Source organism: Dermacentor andersoni, chromosome 6 (assembly GCF_023375885.2).
Source record: "Dermacentor andersoni chromosome 6, qqDerAnde1_hic_scaffold, whole genome shotgun sequence".
In the NCBI taxonomy this organism is placed as follows: Eukaryota; Metazoa; Arthropoda; class Arachnida; order Ixodida; family Ixodidae; genus Dermacentor; species Dermacentor andersoni.
In genome coordinates this window covers 33,761,691-33,774,121 of record NC_092819.1, presented here as the reverse complement: position 1 = coordinate 33,774,121, position 12,431 = coordinate 33,761,691, and the positions used below count along the sequence as shown (strand labels likewise).

General features: G+C 48.4%; 1 protein-coding gene across 15 annotated transcripts in view; it reads left to right on the top strand.

Annotated features, from left to right (window-relative positions):
- The window catches only part of PMCA (plasma membrane calcium-transporting ATPase 3), a 359,249-nt gene that overhangs the window by 207,287 nt on the left and 139,531 nt on the right, over positions 1-12,431 (top strand). The window contains exon 1 of one of the 15 annotated variants that reach the window (XM_050170526.3): positions 9,600-10,097. The exons of the other annotated variants lie outside the window; for them this stretch is intronic. The gene's annotated coding sequence lies outside the window, so the exon portion shown is untranslated. Of the gene's footprint in view, positions 1-9,599; positions 10,098-12,431 lie in introns of those variants that run through there. 15 annotated transcript variants of the gene reach the window in all.

Sequence of the window (12,431 nt, the reverse complement as noted above, 5' to 3'; positions counted from 1 at the left end):
AGAAATTGTAGCACGGAATGAAATAGATAGGTCAATACGCTGTCACGAATACGTGCGGTCTTGGCAAAAAGTTTTGAAGCCACTGACATCACGTGTCGGCGCGTCCACGTAGCATACCTTCTATTGACAGGTGATGGAAGTGTTTTATTCAGGGATTCATAGCAATTTGGACAGCTCCATACATCAATTTCTGGTGATTTAGAGCATCTATAGATTAAATAAAACATACAGGTACGTGACCAGACATTCGTGACCAGGCGATCTTTGGCGTCGAATCTTGGCAATAGAGCGCACCCATTGACTGGAGATCATACGTATATTACACACTGAATGGGGCATCGTAGCAAATATGCAAAAGAAGACGAGCCGTGTTACCGGGCCAAGGTCTAACCCGCTGTCTCATTTAGATGGGGAGAGGGGGCATTTGGCTATGTACCGGAATCCTGGAGCAAGACCAACAAATTTCTTGGAACCATTCCGCGCGCTGATGTTTTCTTTGTGCTCTCTCTTTCTCTCTCTAACCGAACACTGAGAGCCGTAGCTTCGTAGCCATAGCTCGGATAGGTGGCATAGATTAATATTTGGCAGACTACGAGGAGATCTCGAAAATCAAGAGAGTAACAAAATCATTCAATCTTATTTTCAAGAGAGTAACAAAATCATTCAATCTTATTTTCAACTTTTAGGAAGAGGAAACTAGGACACGAAGCTGAGCAACAGCTTGATCAGGATCCTGCACCATTTCACAATAGACCGCCGAAATGATTCAGAACAGGGCCTCAACAATAAGAATTTACTTAAAGCGATATTTACACGTACTACCCGCACATATAAACGCATATCCGAAAACGCAAACAACATAGCAATTCATTATGCAACATTACTTCCCTTTCCGCATCCACTGACAAAAGAACTGCAGAATTACGAGTACAGCTACGATAAAACTTATCTCACGAGTACTAAGCAGAGCGAACACGGCGTATTGCTATACATTGCGAACATTGCTATATCACGTTCGGTGCGTCGGAGCATGTCATTTCTCTGAAAGACTGACTGTTGGGCTAGTCGGCCTATCACATCGACTGGCGAAGAAAAAAAAAAAACTTAGCGCCAAAGAATTTTAACACAGACACAGGGAACAGACGATGACGAACGCTACTACCAACTGCTTCTTTTTCTGAATAGGAGACGGGCTTGGACAAGCGGCTGTGACAGTGATGTCACGTACAGCGCAAGAGTGACAGACTGTAACCAACGATGTGTGTGCCGTGTTATGTGCTCTCTATCTCTTCTCCCCATCTTTCATCCCCCCCATCCCGCTCCCATGTGTAGGGTAGCAAACCGGTTAGGCTAAACTGGTTAACCTCCCTGCCTTCCTTCTCCACTTTTTTTTTCCTTCTGAATACGCCACCGATTTATAAGGTCGTTCGAGCGCATAAGTCACGCCACTTCTCCATATGAAAGCGCGAGGGCGTATCAGCAAGAACTGCCGTGTGTGTCAGCATTAAAAAAAAAAAAAAAAAAATCGAGCAATAGGTCTTGCGCAGCGTCGTCTGCTCGTCCATTTTCTGTGTCTGTGTTCAAATTTGTTGCGCCCAGTTTTCTCACCAATATGCCGCGATGTCACTGATGCTAGAGTTTTCTGTTTGCTTTTTCATATTGTACACCGCAACAGATTTAGTAGACTTTAAGAGAGTCTTGTCGCTCAGATTTATATAACTGGTTTGTGAACGTGTAGTTATCCAAACAGTTCAATAATATACAGGAAGAACATCAAATTTAACAGAGGGATGTTTACTAGAGAACGAACGAGGAGCACTGGCGATACAGCCAACCCCTCTTTGCTGGAGCGAGTGCAATGAGGTGGGGTTAAATAGTAATGCCACTTGTCAGCAAGCAAGGTTGCTGTGTTATGATAGCGAAAATACCGGAGCGTTGTAAAGTAAAACGTTGGTGTTTACTGGAAGAAAAAAAAAATTGAAAGAAAAGGCGTGCCGGCATGCACGTGTGGGTAGAGGGGGAGGACACCCTCTTCTGACTGGATTTGCCGATAAGCGCGGTTGTAAGGACAAACACCGCTGTTCGCAGTTCGAAATCGCGCCGAAATCGAAACGCAGTTCGAAATCGCGCCTTTATGTGGCAATGTTCAGACGTTGTTGTCATTGGAGTGATTGAGCGTGCAGAAATTACCACCTGTGCTGAACAAGAGCTCCCCCATGAAAAGGATCTGAATGCGAAGCACGAATGAATTTTTTGTGGATGTGCTGCGAGATGGAGGAGTGGCATGACTCGTCAACAATGTCACCCCCCCCCCTCGCTCACCTCCCGAGGGAAACAGCCGCTACTTGCTGCCAGCGGCAACCCGTAGGTTCAAGGACACCTATAAATACGGCCACTGGCAGAAGGATTGGCCAAGGCATATCTCACTCACTCAATCACTCACTACCCCCCTCTCACCGCGCGCGCACGCACGCACGCGCACACACACATACGTAGGCACCTGCTGAGCCTGGTGGCTGCCTGGCGAAATGGCATCTTCTGCGGAGCCACGCCCCTCTCATTCGTAGATATTGACCCGCATAAAGCGACGTATTGGAGACAGCTGCTTAAATGTCACCATGTTGCTGAAGACCCTGGCATCATCCTCACTAAATGTGTCCTTTTTTTTTCGCTTTGAGTGCGTAACTTCTTTTTTTTTTTAGGTTACGTTGGTGTCTTTAAGTGGCGTGGGTTAGGCATTTTCACACAGATATAATACTGAACAATGCACGAGCGAGACGACACTTAACGAAATGAAGGCCACACGATTGATTAGCAAATAAGCCGCGAAAGTAACGCAACCGTAAAATTAAGTTGCATAACTACACTGATTCCAGGCGTAATAAACACGAAGTCGGGTCGTAGAAAGACTTTAGAATGAAAATATTTATTATTTCTATGTTCGGTACACCTGAAGTGGTCGATTTTGATTGCTTGCTACTCGGAGCACCAGTGTAGAGGCCACACTCGTGAGTATACAACAAAAGCTCGCGAAGAATTCGTCTTTTCCCATTCTGTCCGGCATTAGAGATGAGAACGGGGAAAACACGACCTAGCGACTTTTTTTTTTATTTTTTACCTATGCCGCAAGTAATTAACGTCATAAAGGGGTAGTATGTCCATATGTTCTCCACTCTTTACCTACGCATGTCGTTCTCGCACCCTTCTTTTTCCTTAAGAAGAATAAATATTCATGTGCCACCAGACATGTTGCGGACCCCTCACGGACCGCGCGCGCTTCCCAATTTCCCTGTCGTTCTCGCCCTGTCCAACCACACTGCGTTCCTACTCGCGGCTTCCCAACTTCTCCTGTTTTCTTTCTTTTTCTCGGTTTCTTTGCGCGTGCCTGTCAACGCGCGCGTTGGTCGTCGAGTCTTGCGCCGGCGAGGAAAGCAGCTGGCCTCTGAAACAGAACGAAAACAAAGGGCTCACCAAGCGGCCCCTGCCGTGCTTTTCTTTTGTCTCAGAGGCCCAGGCTCGCTAGCCCAGCTCGCACCAAAGAAAAACACTGAGATGTATATACGGGACGCGTAGCGCACGTGTTGAATCAAGAAAGCCCAGGTGATGAAAACGCTCCGCGGCCGTGAATAAATCTTGGGCCCCGGAGCGCGCGTTTGCGTGTGCCGTGTGCAAGCTGGGTGAGCGTGCTCGCTCTGTCTCATTAATTCCGTGCAGCGTTGCCAAAGCCATGTGTGGCCGTCGCGTTCACGAAGCGCTCCACAAGTGTATACGGACGGCGCGCACTTTGCCGCTGATTGACTTTCCTAGCGTTTCACTTTGCATCTATCGTATCGTATCGTATCGTATCGTATTGTATCGTATCGTGTCGTGTCGGATTGAGTTGAACGGGATTGCGTATTTTCGTATCGTTGAGTAGAGTGACTGGTGAACGCATGTTCTTTAGAACATCCGTTGAGTCATTTTAGAAAAGTCTTAAAACACGAGAGAGTTTGCACATTCGACCCGATGATTGGTTGCAGTCAACTTGATTTACAGCCGCGCATGAACAGACGCAGACCCTGGTCTGTCCCCGTGGGCTGTTGATATACAGCACGTTGAATCAAATCGCTTAACATTGCTTGAGTGCTTCATCGGATCTAATAGGATTGGATCGAATTGTATTGTATCGTTGGGTCATGATTACAGGGTATACGCTGTAGCCCGTCAGCGTGCCAGAAATGATTTCCGACTCGTGTGGTTGTTGGGAACCGTGCTGTCACCCGCTCTGGGCTTGTACAGCCACCTCCGACTGCGCCTTTTTAATTTCGCGGCCGTCTCATGCCGGCAGGCCTTTGCGCTTCCTTTGCCTTCCGTAGGAGGGTGCCATTAACGAACCACTGTAACCGCGAATAGCTAATGGAATTGGGTCTTTTATCTGACGGAAGGCGACTATATATATTTGTAATGTTGTTCTCTTTGTTTTAGCAACGCGCAGTATAGAAAACGGGGAAGGGGTGGTACGGGTAGAGGGAAATGTTCAAGGGGCTGGCCGTCATACACGTGTCTGAAAGAAAGAGCCTATATTGGAGCCAGTTATTTTGTCCGCGTCAATAGTAGCCGCTGACGTCATATGCTGGACGAGAATCTTCTCTCGATCTCCCCCGCCATCCCTCTCCACTCCCAATGCGGCTGTTTTGTCTTCAGCTCTCGGTGCTTACATACGCAGCGTGTTCCAAACATATTTGTGAAGAAAGGCACCGAGGCAGGTGAGGAGTTAGCCGGGTGAAGAAGAACGGCGACTGGAGTGTTTATTCAGGCTTCAAGGAACGTATGCGATAAGACAAAAAAAAAAAAAAGCTCCAGTTTCGCTTGCGGTAGGAAGTGCAAGTTCTCTGCTCTGGCCGCAGCAGACAGCGCCGAAGAAAAGTGGCGTGCGCGTTGTGAAGTTTGCTGTGCGAACATCCCCTCCATCTTTTCAGTAGTTGGAACCGAGGCTAACAATTGTATATAATGGCGTTGCTTCCTTTCGGTATTGTTTGTTGAGACTGCCCGCGACTTGGCAGCGTGGTTTCGGTGAGAACACGTAGACAAACACAGGTACCCGTTCAATGCCGAGTCGCGTTTCGGTGAAAACTTTTTTGTTCGAGTGCGGTTATGGAGCTAACTGTACGCTGGATCTCATTATATATGTATAAACCTTTCTTGTCAGCTCTGCCGAAAGAACGTAATAATGAATGAATGAATGAATGAATGAATGAGAGAGAGAGAGAGAGAGAGAGAGAGTCATAAGAGAAAGCCAGGGAGGTTAATGACGTCTCTATTGGAGAAACGCTGGTGCTTTGGGGACCAAGGCAAACATCGAGATAATACCTACGGTATATTCTGCTACCAGCTCGGTTGCACTACCCTTGAAATCTATAGCAGTTTAATAAAAGGGGCGGATGGAGAGAGGGGTGATGCTGAGATTGGTGGTCACTAGGCCACAAAGAGAGATGAATATATGATGTTCACTAGGCAATGCATGCAGATTTCGCAGAAACGATAAAATGCGACGACTTCATTTAGTCAATGCAAGTTGCAAGTTTCGGCAATGCGGTTGCCATAACACTGTCCGCCTGCTACTGTGGGCTGTGACACCGTATAATAATCAGAGAAACAATGGCCGTTATTACCACATGACCTAAACCGACTTAGTTCTCCAAGCATGTTGCAACGTCCGTGACTAGGGCGGCGGAAATTATACGCCCCCGATATTGACGTTGTACTTAGATACGGCCGGTGGCTCAGCAGCCCCCCCCCCCCCCCCCTCCTTCCACTTTTTATTTTCTTATTGCAGCGCACACGCACACTGTTATCTCATGTCTCTTTTTCTCTAAACTATCTCGAATCGACTCGTGCGGGATATCTTACGCACTTCTGTACACAGAGCGGATCGTTCGTATGATTCGGGTAACTAACCCATCCCGCCAAAGCCAGGCCGAACCTTCTCGTATGCATACTCGCCGAGTGCTTGTGTGCCTTGGCTGCATCGCTCGAAGGCTAACAAATTGGCTTCGAGCAGGCCCACGGCCGACTCCTCTCAACTGTTTCCGGACAAATCGTATTAGTCACGCAACGGTAACGGGAAGGAGGAGGCGGTGAAGGGGAGGACAAACCCGCAGCTGCAGCGACGTCACTGCTTGGCATCGATTTCCCGCAACGCGATGTCTCGTCTTTCGAGCGGCTCGCTGGACCGCGCAGCACGCGTGCATTGCGGCGAAACTGACTCAATGCCGACAGTTAGTAACGTTGGTAGGCTGTTTCTTGTTTTTCTCCCGTGGGAAAAGAGGGAGCCGCATTGTGACGGACGGGAAGTGGAAAAGCTAATCTTTACTTCGTGCCTTTTTTCTCGCGCAGTGCATGACCAATGTTGTGTGCGAACAAAATTAACTGGCTGCAATACCTTTGTCTGCCATGACCGCGTTTCTAGAAGAAAACACTGCATAGCGAAGCGCCGGTTTCGACGCTACTCCTTTCATTTGCAGCTTTCATATTTATTTATTTATTTATTTATTTATTTATTTATTTATTTATTTATTTATTTATTTATTTATTTATTTTAGCTCAATTTGTTTAGTTATGTGTAGTACCTTGTTTTAGATAGTGGTACAGTTAACTCGTTTAACACTTTTTATTGGTCCTTTTATGCGTTGCATATTGCAATCACTCAGTTCAGCCCTTGGGCGCGGCCGGGCAGCCACCATTGACCTTTAGCGCAACCACGTGACGTGACGTCACGACAGCCGGAGGAAAAGCTGGGCCCCAACTCGCGCGGTCGCGCGCGGCCGCAGCCACCACCTGACTCCCGCTCCTCCCGCCGTTGTAGCCGGTGCTGGAGCTGCGTTTGTACATTCTGCATTAGCTTCACCGGCAACCACGTATATAGCCGCTACAGCACTTCTCGCCTCACTACTGGTACTTGCGCACAGAATGACCAAGAATTAAAATAGCTAAACCAAGTATTACCGAGTAAATCCAAGTATAACCAAGTATTGCCGAGAAAATCGAGTGCCGCCAAGCAATACCTCGCCCTCAAAAAAAAAAAAAGAAAAGACCGCGCAATATGCAACGCATTCTTGGCTTAACCAAGCTAAGCCTGGACATTTTTTATTTTTTTTTTGCTGAAAAGAACGAAAGGCTGTATGCAGGTCAACAGGACTACCATTTTGATAAGGAAAATATCGTCGGTACCGCATGTGTAACGCTACAGGCACCGCCGAGCAAGAGATTCTTGTCGCTTCAAGCCGCCTGCATATGTTTTCGGCGGTAAAATCACAATCAATATTATATGCAATCGTTTTGATGTAATTACATAATTAGAGTACGTTGCAGTGTGTGTGTGTGTGTGTGTGTGTGTGTGTGTGTGTGTGTGTGTGTGTGTGTGTGTGTGTGTGTGTGTGTGTGTGTGTGTGTGTGTGTGTGTGTGTGTGTGTGTGTGTGTGTGTGTGTGTGTGTGTGTGTGTGTGTGTGTGTGTGTGTGTGTGTGTGTGTGTGTGTGTGTGTGTGTGTGTGTGTGTGTGTGTGTTCAGCGGCCGCCTGAAACCGCTAAGCCTCGTAAACACGAGCCTCAATACTCTATTTCGGAGTGGTAATTTCACTCCAGAGGCTGTACTCAGCAAGAACACCGGTGGCTCCCCGTGTGCCGGCTGCTTCGGCGCAAAGCAAGGAGACGCTGCCTTGCGCAAGCAGGAGACGATTCATTTGCATTTCACCTGTAATGTCGCCGAACTCATCCTTCACATAGCATTTGCCACAATGCAATGGTGCATTGCGCCCGAGCACGTGGCGCAGTTGCGGTTGCCGGCCGTGGCGGGCTCAAAAGATCGAAGGGAAAGGAATGCGATCATACCCGTATGGGCTGATCTTACATGCAGATTGAAGAACCCCAGCTAGTGAAGATTGATCCAAAGACCCCAGCTCGACCCGAGCTACTTGGCCATCTACTCTGTCTGGGAGAGAGAGAGAGAGAGAGAGAGAGAGAGAGAGGAACGAGAATGGGAAGGTTATGGAGCTTGATCAAGTACGTGCCCGGTTGGCCACCCTAGACTTGGGGAGAGGGAAATCGGAAGAATAGATAAGAAGGAAAGAGGAGAAAAATAATGAACAGTCAGTCATTGTAAACACATTCGCAGATGAGTGTCCGCTGTCACAAGCGCTCGTACAGTCCAGTAGTCTTCAAGAAGTGCAGAAGGGCTCTTATGACCTTGTGAATGCAAAAATGCATAGGCCATGCTCCCGGCCTCTTTTCCTCCGAAAGCGCTCTATTATCCAATCAGCTGAGTCTAGCTTGTAGAGCACATCGTTCAGGCGTCAAAGCATGGGCAGTGACACAGAAAGTGTTCTTTCGTCTCGTCACACCCGCGCAAATTGCACGCCGCACTGTTGGTCATTCCTATTAGGAATGAAATGGCATTTGTAAATGCGACGCCCAACAACATGCGACGCAGTAAGGTTGTTTCTCGACGGGAAGAGTCCGGGTGGCAGGCAAAGCCGCAAGTTAAAGTCGAGCGAGTGCAAGCGTGAGTTGATTAAACCCGGTGAATTACTTCGTACAAGTGTGATGTGGCGAACAAGTAAATCAAGTTGCCTTGCAGCATCCGTTCTCGAGAGTGGTTACGCAGCCACTGATGTTTTTGATGAACCAAGCACGCAGCGTCAGCTGCGCTGTCGTTGCCGACAATACCGTAGTGGCTCGGCAACCATTGAAATACAATTTCGTGTCCTCTTTCGAGCGCTTGGTGATCAGCGTGCCTTATTTCGTGCACTATAGCTGTTTGTGTAACCCACGACCTAGAGCAAACTGCAGGGTTTTCAGGGCTATTTTCGAATCGCAGAAAGTGGCGTAGTGGTTCTTCCATCGGACGCCGTCTCGTTGCAATGAGACTCTAGAGCGCCCATTCTTTGACGCTCAGCGGCGTACTCTACAAGCTAAACTCTGTCTATTAGGTAATAGAGTGCTCTCAGAAGAAAAGATCCTGGTACCATGGCCTATGCATTCTTGCATGCGAAGGCCACAAAAGCCCTTGTGCACTTAAACGCTACTGGACATTACCAGCGCTTGTGACAGTGGACATTCCTCTGTGACATACTCGGAATGACTGACTCTTCATAATTTTTCTTCTCTCTCCTCATTATCTATCTTTCCCCTTTCCTCTCCCTAACTGTAGGGTAGCCAACCGCGCACGTCCTTGATTACCTTCCTACCTTACCCTTTTCGTCCCCCCCCTCTCTCTCTCTACCTCTCTCTCTATCTCTACCTCTTCAAGCGAATCATCCACTATGTGCGCAGTCTGGCACATTCTTCGAGGGATGAGCCACTATTCGTCGTCTACAGAAGCTGAGAGATGGCATATAGACATGAGACAATTTGTCCTGTTTGCCTGACGCGTCGTGTGCGATACATCTCTTTCCAATACAGTCGCACCGTTGCGTGTAGGTTTTCTTAATTTGGACGCTCTTTTTGAGAGTGAGTCATGCTGTTACGTACACACTGGGATGTGTGTACTACCACGCATAACAGAATTTTTCGTCGTCTAGTTTTCCCCTTCCTCCCTTCTCCCCCACCACCATACCATCGCAATACCCTTTCTGCCTTTGCCGCAGTGGAGGTTCCGTCGCCTAAACTGAGAGACAGTTACGGCGCTGCACACCGCCCAACCTTTTTACCTCCCTCAAACCAAGAATCTCTCTCCGCTGTAGCTCGCGGATAAGCCCTGCTTCTTATCGGTCCTCCCGGCCATGCTGTCGAGTGGATTGAGATAAGGGCAGAAAAGTGGTTGCGGGCGATACAGACTCGGTCAGGTCACTTGCGAAGGTGCGTGCGCCGTGTGCTGTGGGGCGTTCTTTTGTTTGTACTTTTCTCCCCGTCCGACTCACCCAAAACGCCCGGCCTCGCGATCGTTCGCCTTCGGTCAGTCAGTCAGTCCGCGGTGCTTTTTTTTTTTTTTTTTTTTTTTGGTGCCACTCTGTAGGTACTCCCAGGAGGGACGCCGGTGCACCTGACTACTGTTCGCTCGAATCGCTACCCTACATTGTGCTAGACCCAGCTCAGTAAGCACAGGCAAGTCTTGAAAACGAAGGTGGGTCTGTTTATCTGCCCTGTTGTGCTGTTCTCGGCTCGTGCGAGGCCAGCTTCGTCAATGTGTTCAGCTTGGTTTCAGTGGACTAAATTTGTGCATCGAAAGGGGGTTGACGATGATCATATGATGACTGTGGCAGCTACTAAATCGATGACCGCGATGTCTGTGAGATTATAGCGTGGGGCGAGTTTATCGGACATAGGGCTATTTTCGATGCAAAAACGAAACAGATGTTCTTCTGAAGTCATTTTTTGATTTCCGGATTACGGATTGTACATTAAATGCATTAATTTGATAACGCTCTGCCTTGTCTGGTCTGGTCTCTTCCTTTGTCCCGTCTTTGCAATGCAAATATTACGATGCCTGAGAAGGCACTAGCTGTTTGCATATTTTGTGATGTCATTTGTTATCGCGGTGTTACAGCGGGTGCGCACAACTTGTTAGCCAAGCACGAGTGCAGGAATATGAGGTCAAATGTGCGTACACGCGATGAGTTCATCATCCGTAAGCCCATGCAAGTACTCTGTGAGGTGATAATTGGTGTACTGACTCATCAACATGAGGCTGCAACATGAGCAGACGTGGCTCAACCATTGTGGTCTTGTTTTGGGCTATCAATCGGCCATTTGCGATATAACCCTTACTCTCGTGGTTAAGCATGACATATTCGTGCGTACTATGTGCGCTTCGCCTCCAAGTTCAACGCAGCTTGCGCACCCTGTGGCACTCGTTCCATCTTGATGTGAAAACCGTTCGTTTTGTTCTGCGCAAAGGTGACACGGCTTCAGTCAGGGGTTCGCCGCCATCTCTATCGAATACGAGAAAGCTGGATGACTTTCGTAAAACTATGGTCCTCCCGAAGTGGATGAAATTGTCGTCAATAAGGACACTGGCTCTCTATGTGTCACATTGCCGAATACGTTGCTGCCTTATACTATCTACACCGTCTTACTTTTGTGGTACAGCTTCTGATTGAGGCAATATTTTTGAAAAACTTATCTTGAACTTCACGTTAGTGCATCTTCACGCTATCGTGCCTTGAAAGAGCCAACAACGTGAAAACGTTGATGTTGACTCCTGAACTGAGTCAGCCGTAGACAAGCGCTAAAGGCGAGTGAACGCTGCGATTAGCGATGTTCGACTCTGTTTGCTTGCATTGCCTAATCAGCAGATAGACGTACAGAAATGGAGAGAAGGGAAGGGTGTTGAGTTGAGGATGTTTCAGCGCTTAGGCGAGCGCATTGGCTGCCTGTTTCTTTCGAGCCAAGAGGGTCGTCGTCTAGACCTCGGGGCAACGTGCTTCACGGCGTTCTTTAGCGCGAAGCGAAAAGCTAACGGCCTTAGGTCGAGGTTACGTCGTCCAAAGAAGCCAAACGGCGCCGAGTTTTTTTACTCCGCCACCCCATTCCCCCCTCCCTCCTCCCTTCTTTCTTTCTTTCTTTTTTTCTTGTTTCTTTTGGAGCTTTCGTTTTCAACGTGCAATAAAGCATGCGCCAAGTTATTTCAGCCTCTTGGCCTAGGAGTGAGGAGTGGCGTCTTTGGGGGCCGTGTCGATGCTCCTGAGGAGGTGCGCGATGACGGATCGGGGGCGTTGTTCCCTCGGTGCGCGATTGTTTCGACACCGCGTTTCTTCTCTCTCTCTCTCTCCTTAGCGTTCTGGCAGGCTGCGCTTTCGCCGACGACGATGTGCGGCTCGCTTCTGAAGATACGTGGGGAGTCGGCCACGATTGGCAGGGAGAGCGCGGCTGCCACGGAACGTAACGCGTTCCGCTTTTGTGTGCACATCAGGCCAGAGCGAAACTTCGCATTTCTTGCTCTTCCGAATGGTTGAAGAAAGCATGCGGCGCGTATGCTGTTTGTTTTTGTTTGTTTTCTATTGGTGGCCGCGTTTTTTTTTTAATTGTTACGCACCCGCATCGTTCAACGCGCCGTCGGAGCGGATGGAGCGCGTGCTGTTTTAGGCGCGGAATCTGAGTCCCTTACTTTTGTTGGTGGCGCATGAGGCGGAATTCTTGCGACATCGCGTACACAAAGCCGTTGTGCTATATGCGTACACTGAAAAGCATATGGTGGGGAAGAGAGAGACGTTGCTGGGAATTAGGTTTCTAAAGTGTGGGAAGATGACGTTTCAGGTTCTTATCGTGCTTCTTGGCCGTGGTTATGCTGAATCTCATTCAGCGCCTGCTGCAGTTATGTGTACTGGGTGCGCGATGCATTCAACCGCATTTATTCTGCTAACTAGGGTAACTGCGTACACAAATGCGGTTAGGTTTTCTTTTGTAAATGATCATATCTCCGGTAAGACGTAACTGAAGTACTGAGGTTCCACGTCAC